At 48.5% G+C, this 13,127-nt stretch overlaps 1 protein-coding gene across 10 annotated transcripts in view; it reads left to right on the top strand.

Moving 5' to 3' along the window:
- The window catches only part of SYTL3 (synaptotagmin like 3), a 74,256-nt gene that overhangs the window by 498 nt on the left and 60,631 nt on the right, over positions 1 to 13,127 (top strand). For 2 of the 10 annotated variants that reach the window (XM_037520583.2, XM_037520573.2), the window contains exon 1: positions 11 to 673. The gene's annotated coding sequence lies outside the window, so the exon portion shown is untranslated. Of the gene's footprint in view, positions 1 to 10; positions 674 to 5,442; positions 5,624 to 8,007; positions 8,331 to 10,667; positions 10,885 to 13,127 lie in introns of those variants that run through there. The other 8 variants (XM_037520579.2, XM_037520575.2, XM_037520577.2 and 5 more) reach the window with 8 other exon arrangements.

Here is a 13,127-nt window from a genome sequence, read left to right as displayed (position 1 = left end):
ACCCGGCGGGGGGGCTAGGAGTTAGCCCCGCCCCCTGCCCGCGGGTCCTTCTCCCGCTGTGGGTTTCCAGGGAAGCCGTCTAGGTCGCCTAGCAACGAAGTAGCCGGCAGCAACCAAACGGAACCAAGGTACCAGAGCCCGTCCTGGAAGGGCGGGGCCTCCTGACCGCTCCCTCGGGCTCGTAGCGTGTGGGTTCGTTTCAACTTCCAGACTCCGACGCCTAGTAGCAAACTGTACGGTGCTTTCAATCGACGCAATGGGTAATGTGAGATGTTGGTTACAGGGCCCCTGAGCATCCAGGATTAGGAAACTGTTTCTGAACGGAGGTGTGTGGGGAGATATACTTTCCATATAAAGATTTTTTTCCCTTTAGGCGCCATTCAAAAAACCGTCTTGTAAAATGCTGCACACTCCCCTGCTACCTTAGCCGGAATGACCTAGACGTGCACTCTACAGACCTGTAGCTTCTCCGGATGCTGGGCAGAGCTCTCCGGGAAGGCAGGCTCCAGTGCCCACTTGCATGCCCTGAGGTCAAGATCTTCGACTTGGATCTCTGCTTTTTCTGGTTTTCTACCATATCCTAGAAATCAGATGGCCACTTCTCGTCTCTGCAAAGCCCACGTCCCTTTCCCCAGGAGCTGACGACAAGTCCCAGGGCCGTGGTAAAATTAAGGTGCAGAGCCCCCACCCCACCCATTAGCACCCTTTTCCTTTCTACCTTAGAGAACCTAAGTTCCATAGAGGTAGAATCTCTGTATTCACTGATGCAGCCCCTGCCTCTTACACTGTCCTGGGTGTTTCCCCAAAAGTGTTAGTTCTGTCTCAAATCAGAGAATTGAGGGGGCGGGTGGGTGGGTGGAGGAAGCTGCAGTCACCTGTTCTCTCTGTGGAAGCAGAGGCCAGGAGAGAGGAGGTTTCTTTCCACCCTAGACACCTGAGATCCGGAGCCAAGTGTACTACTCAATCACTTGACCCTGCCTCCTGGTCCTGGCTCCTGAGCCATGGGGTGCGGGGAGAGAGCCTTTTCACTCTCCTAAGTTTCTGCTGCTCCCCTGCTGTGCTGTGCTTGGAAGCCTACTAAGTGTCTTAGCAAAGCAAGGGTGCACAGGTTCTTAGTGAACATCTGAGTGGCAGAGTAAGAGGTTTGGGGCATCTTATTAAAACTGCTGCACAGCTCTTCAGAACTTCCTAATTCAAACAAGCGTCCTGAACGCCTGCTGGCTTGGGGCATCGGCCATGTATGGATCGGAAGTGACATCGTAACTGAACATCAACAGCATGTTAGCAAATCAACAGAAAACACGGAAGCAGGAGTTTAAAATGTTTTGCATTAGCTTATATGCCCTGGCTGTCACACTCCAGTTTCGGCTATCAAAGAACATTCATTAAATGATTGTGATGGCCTCTTGAGTCCACCCCAGAAGTGACTGAATTGGTCTGTTTTGTCATCAGAACGCTGTACTATTCCCCACACACAAATTGCTTTGTGTCAGCCTCTGAGCTGCACCTGACACTACAAAGCTGAGTAAGTGTGGTCTCTATGGAAAGTTTTAAAAAATGAATTTCTGTAAGTGGGATTTGCGTTGTCATGGTCCTGTGATGCGGTCTTTCTGCTCTCTGCCCACATGGGGAACACTGTAGGGCTGAGGAGTTTAGGGGCCTGTGCATTTGCCAGTGCACTAGCTGCCGTGTCCAGCACCCCAAGAATGAACGTCATCAGAAGCACTGGAGTAGAGGAGCGCAGGCACATAACCACTGGTGTGCAGCCATAGTCTAGAACAAGGTTGAGTTTCTGTGCGGTGATCGGATGGAGTGAATCTTAGGTCTGTTTCCCAGTGTGAGGATCAGAGTTAGATTGGCAGATGTTGCTGAGACTGACGTTGCCAACACCTGTATTTAGCAAGTGTGGCCTTATAATCTCAGAGACTGCACCTCGGCAAATGATATCAACAGCCACAGCTGGGTCTCACGCCATTGTCTATGACCGACCGCCGACTCCAGCCGTGTGGATGTTCGAGATTTCTTCCTTTCCCTGTGTCTAGGGAGCGCGTTGCTGAGCTGAGCCACGGAGCCAAGCTAAGTCAGTCTTCATCATCGCCAGCAGCAGCAGAAAACAACAAAGATGGCAACGTTAAAACACTCAACTCTGAGGAATTTAATACTGCAGTGGAACATAAACTTGTGGCTGACACAAACCTAGAGAGTCTGGTGCTGAGAACTTAGGTACTAAGAAATTATCTAAGAAATGCCTGTACTTAGGTCTGCTGTCAGCTGGAAAGTACAGGCACTATAAGACCAAGATACCTGAGCACCAATTGGAAATTTCTGTTGAGCTGAGCCTTGGGTTCCTCTTCCTCCCGATCCTGGCAACTCCCACCCCTTCCTGGGACACCACTGCTATGATCCAACAGGAGTCACCAATTGGCACTTATTATGACTCATTGATGTTCATTCTGTAGTCTTTATTAGTTGATCAGTTTTGTGTATATTTTATGTTATTTTTTAAAGATTTTTTTTTACTTATACAATAGCTGGGTTACAGGCCAGAGGTGCGGGAGGGTGAGAGGATTCACCAGAGACAGAGCGGGGAGCAGAACAGACAGACGGACCGAAATACACTGCTGAGGGGAGCAGCGGGCGAGTCAGGAGAGGTCCGCTGCACCATGTGGGTAGCTCCCTGGCTGGGATCCAACTCGTGCTTGCAGTGGCTGCGGTTAACTTCATAGGTTGTGTCTTACCCCCTTGCACCACCAGGGAGGCCCAGTTTTGTGTATATTTAAAAAAAAAATGCTGCATCAACAGGCATAGGCTAAAGTAGCTGCAGAAACAAACGAAGCTAGACTGTTGGTTGATGACAGCAGAGATGCATTTGTCATTCCCACTGCATGACCATTGAGACTCTGCTGTGGCTTTGCCCCATGTCTTCTCCAGGCTGGGACGAAGCTGATAGAGCAAGCTGGCTCGAGTCATTGAGAGCTATCAAGGAAGAGGCAATGTGGCCTGAATGCTGACCAGGAAGGGGTTGCTCATCAGTGGACATAGAACTTACCAGATAGTGCAGGGACACCTAGGAAGGAGGGGAGCCACACCTGCTGCACACAGCATCCTGAAGGTTTCCCTGGGCGATTTATCACATTCACTGTGTCTTTGCCCATCTGTCAACCTGCCCACTCCCCCCATCCACTACTATTTGCTCTAATCCCGAGGTCAGCCTGTGTCACCTCGCTTTAGTTTCAGCTATGATGTAATTTGCAGATCAACACCCAGTATATCCTGCCTTTGCCAGCTGTTCCCTGCTGTCCACTGCAGGCTGAAACCTTAGGGCAGGCATCCCCACCCTCTGTAATTATATCTTCCTGTGGGAACTTTTAAGCTGGGATCCCAAGGGCATGCTGCTTTCAACTATGATAGACTTGATTACGAACCACTTATAAAGCATTAATAAAGTTTCAGTTTTTGCTTTAAAAATAAATTTAACTATAAGTTCTGATTTTTCTTAGTATATCCCACTGTTTTAGGCTGATTGTGTTCTTTCCAATTCCTCACATTGAAATCCTAACCACCTCAGAATGTGACATTCTATGCCTAGAAATAGCTTTAAAGAGGTAATTAAGTTAAAATGAGGTCATTTGCACAGGCTTTAATCCACTGTGTCTGATGGCCTTAGAAGAAGAGGAGATTAAGGCACAGAGAGATTACAAAAAGGTGACTGTCTATGAGCCAAGGGCCCATTGAAGGAATTAAAAAAAATCCATAGCTATGTAGACTGTGGTGATGGATCACGGGTGCTGTGGTAGTGGGAAAACTATGGATATTATACCTGAGGGGAGAAATCAAATACTGTGCAAAATTTAACAACAATGTTAGAAAAAAGTACTTTAAAAAATCCATAGAGTGGAAGAAGAGAGCCATAATATAAATATCTGATAAAGGACTCATATCCTGAAAATATAAAGAACTTCTACAAGTCCATAACAGAAAAACAGATATCCTGAACAAGCCCAGACTTGAGCCTTGAACAAGCCCTACATCATAGTAGATTCCAAATGGCCCCTAAACACCTACCTCACAGGACCCTAAAACATCAGGGAAATGAAAATTCAGGTCTGATACCACAGCATCACCCTCTGGAGTGGATAAGGTCGGAAAGGCTTTGGCGCATTGCTGGGGGCGTGAGCCATGAGACAGTTGCTGGTACCGTTGTGAGCTAGTGCACCTGCTAGGAAAACTTGGGCAGCACCCTCTAACACTGAATAAATGGCTCACCGGTGACGTGGCAGTTCTGCTCATAGGCACGTAACCACCAGAAACACACCAATATTTAAGAAACTTTACAAAAAGTTTCATATCAATACTTTCGGTATTTGTAATAGCCCTGAACTATGACTAATGCGATTTATCAGATTATAAGGACAGGAACAGGACACAGTGCAGGTTTTCTGATCCCATGCAGACCAGGTAAAGGAGGAGTCAGAGTCCTCAGTGGTTTTGCAGGTTTTTATTGGGGTTCAGGGGGTACGTGGCAGGCAGGGGTGCTGGGGGGCGGGAGGCTGGCAAGGCCTCCCAGCCCCCAGCAAATCCTCACTCTATCTGGGCTCTCTGGCGTTCTCTCTGCTTCTGCTTCGGGCTTCTTCTCTTTCGGCGTCTACTGGCGTCCCCGTGATGCCTCCCTTAAAAAGCACAGTCTTAGCTCAGCTGAATCCCATCTACCTAGGCCCACACCCTACTCCAGGTGCCCGCTCTCCACTTCAGGTGGCCGCCCTCAGGCATGCTCTAGGATCACAGGGTTCCCTCATCTATCCTGATGGCGGGAGGGCAGAAAAGCCTGATTTTTTACCTTACCCTGCACGGATAAATACATTTTTATGTACTCGCCAATGAAATACAACCGCGCGAGAATGAACAAGCTGTGACCGCATGTGTCAGTGTGGAGGAATCTCAGAAACAAGTGGAACAAAAAAACCCAGATTCAAAATAGTTCCGGTGCGATTTATCTAAAATGCAAACATAGGAAGACTCATGGGTGGTGCTGGAAGCCAGGATAGCAGCTGTCACTGGGGGGAGGCGGTCAGTGGGAGGGGCGGACGAGGGCTTCTGGGAAGGTGCTAGAGTTCTGTGTGTATGGTTGGCTGTGTTCCTTCGGGGTAAATTTATCAAGCGGCAGTTGTGATTTGTCTTAGCACCCACTGGCTGTTGTTATAAGTCAGTCTTGAGCTAGCAGCTGTTCTTTGAGATGATGTTAATCATTCACACTTGAGGTCAGTGTGAAATCCCTTGCAGGTGTGGGAAAGTTTGCTACCGAAGCCTCTAGTCTCTGCTGGGGCTTCTTTGGCAGGGAGGAAACATTCCAGCAACAACAGCTTGGACTTTCCTGCAGCTAAAATGTCAGCTGTTGGCATACAGAGCCCCTGGCTGTGGTTTGGGGGCAGCTTTGTTTCCTGGCTTCTCAGTGATGTGGGGGTAGCCACAGCGGCACTCAGGGCGGGCTTAAGGTGTACAGCTTCAGCCCTGCACTTGACAGGAAGGAAGGACAAATACGTCAGTTATTCTGACTCCTAACCTGAAGAAAGACAGACTTCCTTCTCTCCAGAACAGTCTGGTCTCCCTGGAAGCAGACGCCAAGGTAGGCTGAAGACCAAGCCCAGTCATTTGGGCACGTGGTTTTAGGGGTGGTGTGGGTAGAGATGCCAGTTATTATATATTTTCTTATTCTGATGACAGTGAGAAGGTGGGAAGCAAAAACAATGCTAAGGGTGATTTGTCACTGTGTTGAGCAGCACCCATGAAATGTAGGGTGATAATAATTGAACTGGGATAGAGGAAACACCTTAGAGTTCGTTGCAAGACGAAACCAAAAATCACTCCAGAAGAGTGAGTTGCTCTGAAGGTCATGTAGAAAGTTGTTCAAGTTCTTTGGCTTGGCCGTTCTTATACATACAGCTTGTGCTTGTTCCTGTTTTGCTCTGAATCTGCTGCCGAGATCCAGATTGCTGTGCTCACCCATCATCTTTAGTTTGGAGGTGGGACATAAATATAACTTTATAAAATAAAAAAAAATTTAAATAGCTGGGGTCTAATTTAAATTTTCATTAAGCTTCCTTAACTCCCAAACAAATGTCTTGGCAAGAGGAGAGGTTGTGAGAGGAAAATGTACGTTAGCTGTGAAGAATCTGTTAACAAGTTAGAGTGGATGTAGGAAAAGACTAGCTAGGACAGTGGAGATTCCAGGGAGATTCCAGCTTCTTAACTTCTCTGCCTGAACAAAGCGTCAAGCTCTGGAGTCAATCAGATCCAGGTAGAGTGTGACTTTCGGCAAATTACTGAACCCCTCACTCTCCTCATCTGTGAAATGTGTGCGTTCATGTTGTCACGAGCGCTGAGAACACGTGTGCAGGGTACTAGTTAAACTGTCTGACCAGGTACGTGCCAAATCAGTGGCACTGGCAGTACAAGAAAAAGGCGGAAACAATCAGGAGCAGTACCGACAATGATGTAGTCGGATTCTCCTTTCTTTTTTCTTTTTCTTTTTTTCAGATTCTCCTTTCTTTACTCTTCTTTAAGGGGTCAGATTTAGCCCATGAAAGTCAGTCTTTTGCATGGATTCTAAGATCACTTTCCTGCTCCCTGCAAGAGGAAATGCAGGGAATCCACAGGGAGTTGAAGTGTCGGGACGGGAGCTGCAGTTGCCACCTTCCATCTTTGAGTTTTCTAGAGTTTAGCCACATACATTCCACTTCACGTGTTTGGACAGAATGTTGAGGGACCTGAAGTTTGCACGTGTGGACACTTCTTTAAGAAAAGGAACACGAAACCAGGCTCAGGTCTTGGGTGGCCTCATGTAAGTCAGGAGGGCTTGAACGTCCCTTCATTAGCTTCCTCAGAGACTCCGCTTGGGGCAAAGGAGCGAGTGAGAAGAGGCGATTATAAACACAGTGCCAGCCTGGCAGTGGACACATGGCGTGTCGGGTGGCCTCGCCAGAGTGGAAGGGAATGGCCTAGCTTGGGTTGGTATATGTGCTGCCGAAGCAAACACTGGCCTAGCTTGGGTTGGAACCACAGAGACGACAGCCGTGCTTTGCCTTCCTTGGGGGGTCGTGTTCTCACCAGAAAAGGGTTACATTTTCAGGTACATTCAAGGTCGATGTAGCCACTCAACGTTACCCCTGCTCAGAGGCGGCCGTCACTGTGGCTGATTCTGAGACAGGCGTCTCAAGGAAATAGTTGTGGTCAAACAGCACAGCGGCAGCGGGGCGGCTCGTCCTGCGAGCCCAGCGGGGCTGCGGCTTTGGGCTTTGAGAATGTTCTGTACCTTCCCTTGAAAGTTCTGGGTAGTGGTGAAGTTGTGTGCTCACACCCTCGCGCCTCTGCGTGAGCCACAGCTCTACTCCTGGCATTTCCCTGCATGGCAGGGAGGCGGTGGTGCTTTATTTCCATGGCCAGGTGACCAGCTGCTCGGAGATAGCAGCTAACTGGATGAAGGGGCCGGGACCACTCCCTGCAGAGAAAGACTGTTTCCTTTCCCCTTTTCTCTTCTCTCCTTCAGCTCCGTAGTTCTTGCACTTTTCCTCCTTTTGGGATCTGAAAGTCAACTCTTTGCTGAGCAAGAGAGATTTATTTCAAACTTCCAGCAGGTGGTTGCATATTTCACTCCCTGGGAAGCCCTGCCTGACCCCACCAGCTGCTTCTGCTGTCTCCCAACCGAGGGGCTGTGCCTTCTGAGCATTCGCCTTCTCTCTAGATCCTCGAGTTTTTTAATGAAGTAGAGACAGGATTCGGTGCCACGTGGGCCAGGACGGCACGTGGGACAAAACCAACACAACTTAATGCGTTGGGTGAGTGAGAGGGTCATTGAATCACAGCATCCCAGAAAGACGATCAGGAAGATGTCATCGTCCAAGACTGTGAGTTACGGCATGAGGCCGTTAATACCTTTTTCAGTATGTTCTGCCATTCCGCAGTGACGCCATGTCCCTCTGATTTCTGACGACCGCTCTCAGATGAGGGCTTGCTCCCTCCCCTGACTCTCCTCCCTCCCCGCTCTGCTTGCCCTTGCGCTTCCTGCCTTGGCAAACCCACGAGTCACAATAGCCCCTGGATTTCTCAACTCAAGCCAAACATTCAGGACCCACTTGCCGGGTGCTGAGCGGGTCACTGAAACCCAGAGTCACCACTAAAAGGAAATACCCAAATGTCAGATATTGACAGGCTGACCTAGGTCATGCGGGAGAAGCTGCAAGGCAGGCAGGGGTTACAGATGAAGAGCTGAGGGACTGTGACTGACTAAGGAGAAGGCTTCTGAGCTCGGGAGCAACTCAGCTAGACCTTAAGAGGTGAGCGCTGCGGATGACGCCGTCGCTGCTCTTACACCGAATGACGACGCGACAGCTCCTGCTGGCCAAGCCGTGCCTCAGCCCCGCCACGCCGCAGTTCACACGTCTCGACACATTTAATCCCGCCACAATCCTGTAAAGCAGGCGCTGGCATTCTCCCCGCTTTACGGATAGGGAAATCAAGTGTGGGATGGCGCAGATGACTTGCCCCACACTCAGCAGTGAGTCAGGGGCGAGGGTAGCTGCCCCCACCATCAGGCTGCTCACCCCGTTCTCCCCAGTCGCCCCAGCTAATTAGATGTTGGGGAGCAGAAGAAAGAGCAGGTGCAAATACATGGCTGCGGACAGGGCAGGGGTGTTCAGGGAGGGGGCTCCAGCGGGTCACCCGGGGAGCCCCGGCCTGCTCCGTGGGGCCGAGGACAGAGACGAGGGAGGCGGCTGTGCGGGAGGTCAGGACGCCAGGCCGTGTTTTAGAATTTCTAGGAGGGGAGACCCTGGGAGGCAGTGATGGAGTCCCGCCTCGGTGCCCTTAATATGTTGTCCCCCCGCGTCCCCCTAAACCAGTTCCAGTTCCTCCCCTTCCAGGCTCAGCAAGAGTCACTTTTTTTTTTTTTTTTTTTTTGCTCTTGCTATGGTGTGGGGCTGGTGAGTTCTGTATGTCTGTCTCTCTCCATTTTCACTGCTGAAAATGCTTTTGTTAAGGGGATTTTTCAGACACACACAAAAGCATATGGTGTGGAAGGCAGGGCGGGGAAGGGCAGGGCAGGGCAGGGCAGGGCAGGGCAGGGCAGGGCAGGGCAGGCAGGGTGGGGAAGGGCAGGGCAGGCAGGGTGGGGAAGGGCAGGGCGGGGCAGGGAAGGGCGGGGCGGGGCAGGGCAAGGCAGGGCTTTCAGTGGTGGGTGGAATGCCAAGTGCAAGCGACATGCTCTAGCCACGTCGGGTCCCCTGTCCCGCAGCCCGTCTCCTCTCTGCCCGGAGGCCGCCCCGCAGTGCCTGCTGCTGCCCGCGGCTGTCTTCACGCGAGGTCGTGGGCCGCCCGCTCTGGACCTCAGCCGCTGTCCCCGTGCTCCGCGGGTGCTGTCCCGAGTGCTGGTGCTCACCTTGTTCTGTCATCCAGCAGCGCAAGGAGCAGGCAAACTACTTTCGGTAGATTTGGGATGCTTCTTTGGCTACCTCCACGTCCAACTCCAAAACGTCACCAAAATCAAAAGCGTCCAAGAGAGAAGTGTACTCACCTGAGCCACATTGTGAGGACTGTGAAAAACAGTCCAGTGGGTCCTGCCATGTGGGGAGGGTGGAATGATCTCTGTTCTGGTGTGTACCAGAGGCCTCTGCTACTTACTGATGCCATCTGCCACCGTGACTAAGAAGTTCGCTAAAGAACAACCCCCCAAAATTAAAAAAGTGTAATTTGTCATCCCACTTTAGGGCACCTGGCTTGGATACACAGACTAGTTGCTGGGAGTGGTTTTAGTGAATTGTTTTGAGTGATTTGGATCACAGAGTAGAATCTTCAAGTTTGCAGTGGATAAAAATGGGTAAGAATTCAAATGCTAGGCTAAATGGGATAAAATGCAGACAGAGCCGTCCATTTTGTTCAAGAGGATTGAAAAGATACGGTTGAAATAGTGTAAATAATTTCTATTTAAAGAGAAACTCCGAGCTCTCAGTTGTAACCTGGAAATCAGACCTGGAATTGTACATCCAATAAATGGACGTTAAACCAAAATGCCCAAATCCAGACCCACGCAACTTCACCTCTACTCCCTTCCACTCTCCCCTGCCAGCCCAACCATATGTTGAAAATAAAACAAGAGAATATATAATTTAATTTGACGTGTCCTGAGGAATGATTGCTGCCTCTGATTCTTAAACCTATGAGCCCCAGTGCTCACTATGGCAATTTTTTTGTAGCTGACACCTTTTACAACCTGGAAATAGAATTCTTGTAGAGCATAACCTCCTTACAGTAATAATACCAATAGTGATGATAATGATGCAATGTTGTTACCATAATAAAGGCAGAAATAAAGGGACAATAAATTATAATTTAACAGGTCGACTATAGGGGAAGGCAGTGATGCAGTGACAGCAGACACTGGTGTACATAGAATCAAGTTGAATGTGATATCTACAAGTGCAGACTCGAAGACTCGAAGAAGACAAGCAGTGTCGCCCTTGGCGACCCAGGGTTCTGAAACAAGAAACAGTTCTTAACGTTCTAAATGAAACAAATTACCGTCTTCCCTCAACTTAGACAATAGCTGCATTCTGGAAAACTTACAGAGTAAAATGTATTTTGTGCTCATTTAAGAGTTGAATTCTCTTACCAGGCAATTATAATCTTTCCTAATTGAAACACCTGCTAAGGTCATCAGCACTTGAATGGAAGTTCAGGACAGTTCTCGGTCACTGCAGTGTGACAACCACAAGTTCCCCTCACCTCCAAAGCCACAGACACAAGAGAGGTGCTGGGAATCCTGCGTGTGCCCCACGGAGATGAAGCACCCGTGGTTCCAGCTTAGTAAGTGGAGTGTCCAAGCCACCAAGCCAGGTGCGACACCCAAGAGAAAACATCTTCTCGCATTTTTGTTAAATCTTGATGCCCTGGGGGCAGCTTGCTGAAGAACTGAACCATTGTTTCAAAAAGTCACCTCTTGTTTAGAAAAGATCTGGAGACAGGTCCTCTTGGTTAAAGTAAGAATGATAGTGCAGTCCAACAACAGACAGCTTTGGAAAGAACAGGGTGCTTGACGACGGACGGTTTATAGAAGAGTTAAAATGGAGAACGGTAACTCCGAAAGTGAAGACTAGAAGCAGAGTATGTGGACAAGGAATAACACTCCACACCTCTGGTTTATTTAGCTTTGTCCCTGTACCGTCTTGGAACTCCAGAAAGCACTGTGTTCGGGTCCATATTTGAAATGCTTTCAATGAGTTTCTTGGTGCTTTATCTTAGCTTTAATTCACGGTGGATGCAATAATGATACACGAGGCACAGTCTGCATCTCAGTCCAACCGCTGCACACTTAGGTGACTCCCTCTCTGTACCCTTCCCACCCCAGAAGGTCCTCCCCTCTCGCTTTGGGTTTATCAGAGCCATAGATACCATCTTGGTTTTTTGTTTTGTTTCACTCTGTTTGGCTTCACCTTGGCTACCAGGAAGGTCAGAGGTACACTGAACGCTCGAGTCCCCAAGTACCGTGCGTTGACAGCTTCCTGGGAGGACATCTGCCCCTTTCACTCTGGCAGCTGATGTCTCTCTGACAGAGTGGGGAGCAGAACAGGCAGAGCGACCGAAATACACTGCTGCAGCAGGGAGCCAGGAGAGGTCTGCTGCGCCATGTGGGTAGCTCCCTGGCTGGGGATCGAACTCATGCTGCAGTGGCTGTGGACAGCTTCATAGGTTGCGTCTTAACCCCTTGCACCACCAGGAAGGCCCTTTTTATGTGTTTTAACTGTAAACTATTGTATTTACTCTTGCTAGTTATAGGGTGGGGCTATAAATTGTCAATCGAGCCGGAGGTGCTCAGTAAATATTTACTGAGTGATGGGTGCATGGCTCCAGTTACAAACTGAACCTCATTTTCCTGTAACTTGGAGTAATGGCCACTAAGGGGGTGGGGACGTGCTTCCTCTCGTCCATGAAAAGGTCATTTCCATTGAGTCTCTGGGCAGCATTCCATAGAGTGCCATTAATGTCTTCAATGAGAAGTGAATCCTGTATCCCCGAAACGCACCTGACTTAGCCATCTGAATGAATGAACATGTGAGTGAGTCCTGGTGGTATCATTTCCAGGCAGGACGACACTGGTCCTGCGCAAGGTGGGTGCTGGAGAGCAGAGAGGAGAGCACGTCGAACCACGTAAAAGAAAACTCATCTCACAGGTTGCATGATCTGAACCAAGTGCAAATTTTAAAAAATTTTATTTTAAAAACATTGAAGTAACACTGTGTCATAGCTTTACATGAGCTTCAGGAACACGTTGAGAATCAACATGCGTATACACCACATTAAGTTCACTGCTACTGGCTAGTTCTGTGCTTCAGCCCACCATTGCCCCGCCTTCTGGGATTTCTCCACCCTCCCCTTTCCCTTCTGGGAGCCACTAACTGGTCTTATATCCCAGAAGTTTATTTTTGTTTCATTTAATTCATCTATTCATTTGTTTCCTCTGTGCGCCACGTGACAGTGAAATTACATGGTGTTTGTCTTCCTCTGTCCTTATTTCACGAAGCAGAATACCCTCAAGGTTCATCCGTGTTGTTGCGAATAGTAGGAACTTCCCTTTTGACGGCTGAGTAATACTCCACTTGGGGTGTAGAGACCATCTATTCTGTATCCAGTCATTTGTTGGTGGACACTTAGGTTGTTTCTACTCCTTGGCTATTGTAAGTAGTAGTTGCAATAAACATGGAGTGCATCTAGATCTTCAAATTAGGAAAAAATCTTCATTTAAAAAAAATTGAAGGGATTCAAGTGATGGTGTTGGGAAAAGAGATGCATGTTCATCATAAAAATTAATATAGATGGAAAAAAAGAAAGCAGGAAGATTAACTATTAAGCGTAAACCTAGCAGCCAAATAAAAAATGAGAAAGTGAGAAAACAAGAGAATGAAACAAGAATAAAGATAGAAATAGATATTAATAAAACATAAACTGAGGAAAAAAGGGTAAAAGTGTCACAGAACTTTAAGAACAGATGTCTTAAAGACAAACAGTAAGATTGAAAAATAAGAGAGAAATCCTTGGCAAAACTAGTAAATAAAGCAAAAAGACAGAAAGCATACATACCG

The sequence above is a fragment of the Talpa occidentalis genome, unplaced genomic scaffold, assembly GCF_014898055.3.
Source record: "Talpa occidentalis isolate TD23 unplaced genomic scaffold, MPIMG_talOcc4v2.1 talOcc4.2, whole genome shotgun sequence".
Lineage (NCBI taxonomy): Eukaryota > Metazoa > Chordata > Mammalia > Eulipotyphla > Talpidae > Talpa > Talpa occidentalis.
Note: the sequence above shows the minus strand (reverse complement) of the source record. Positions and strands in the feature narration are given on the sequence as shown.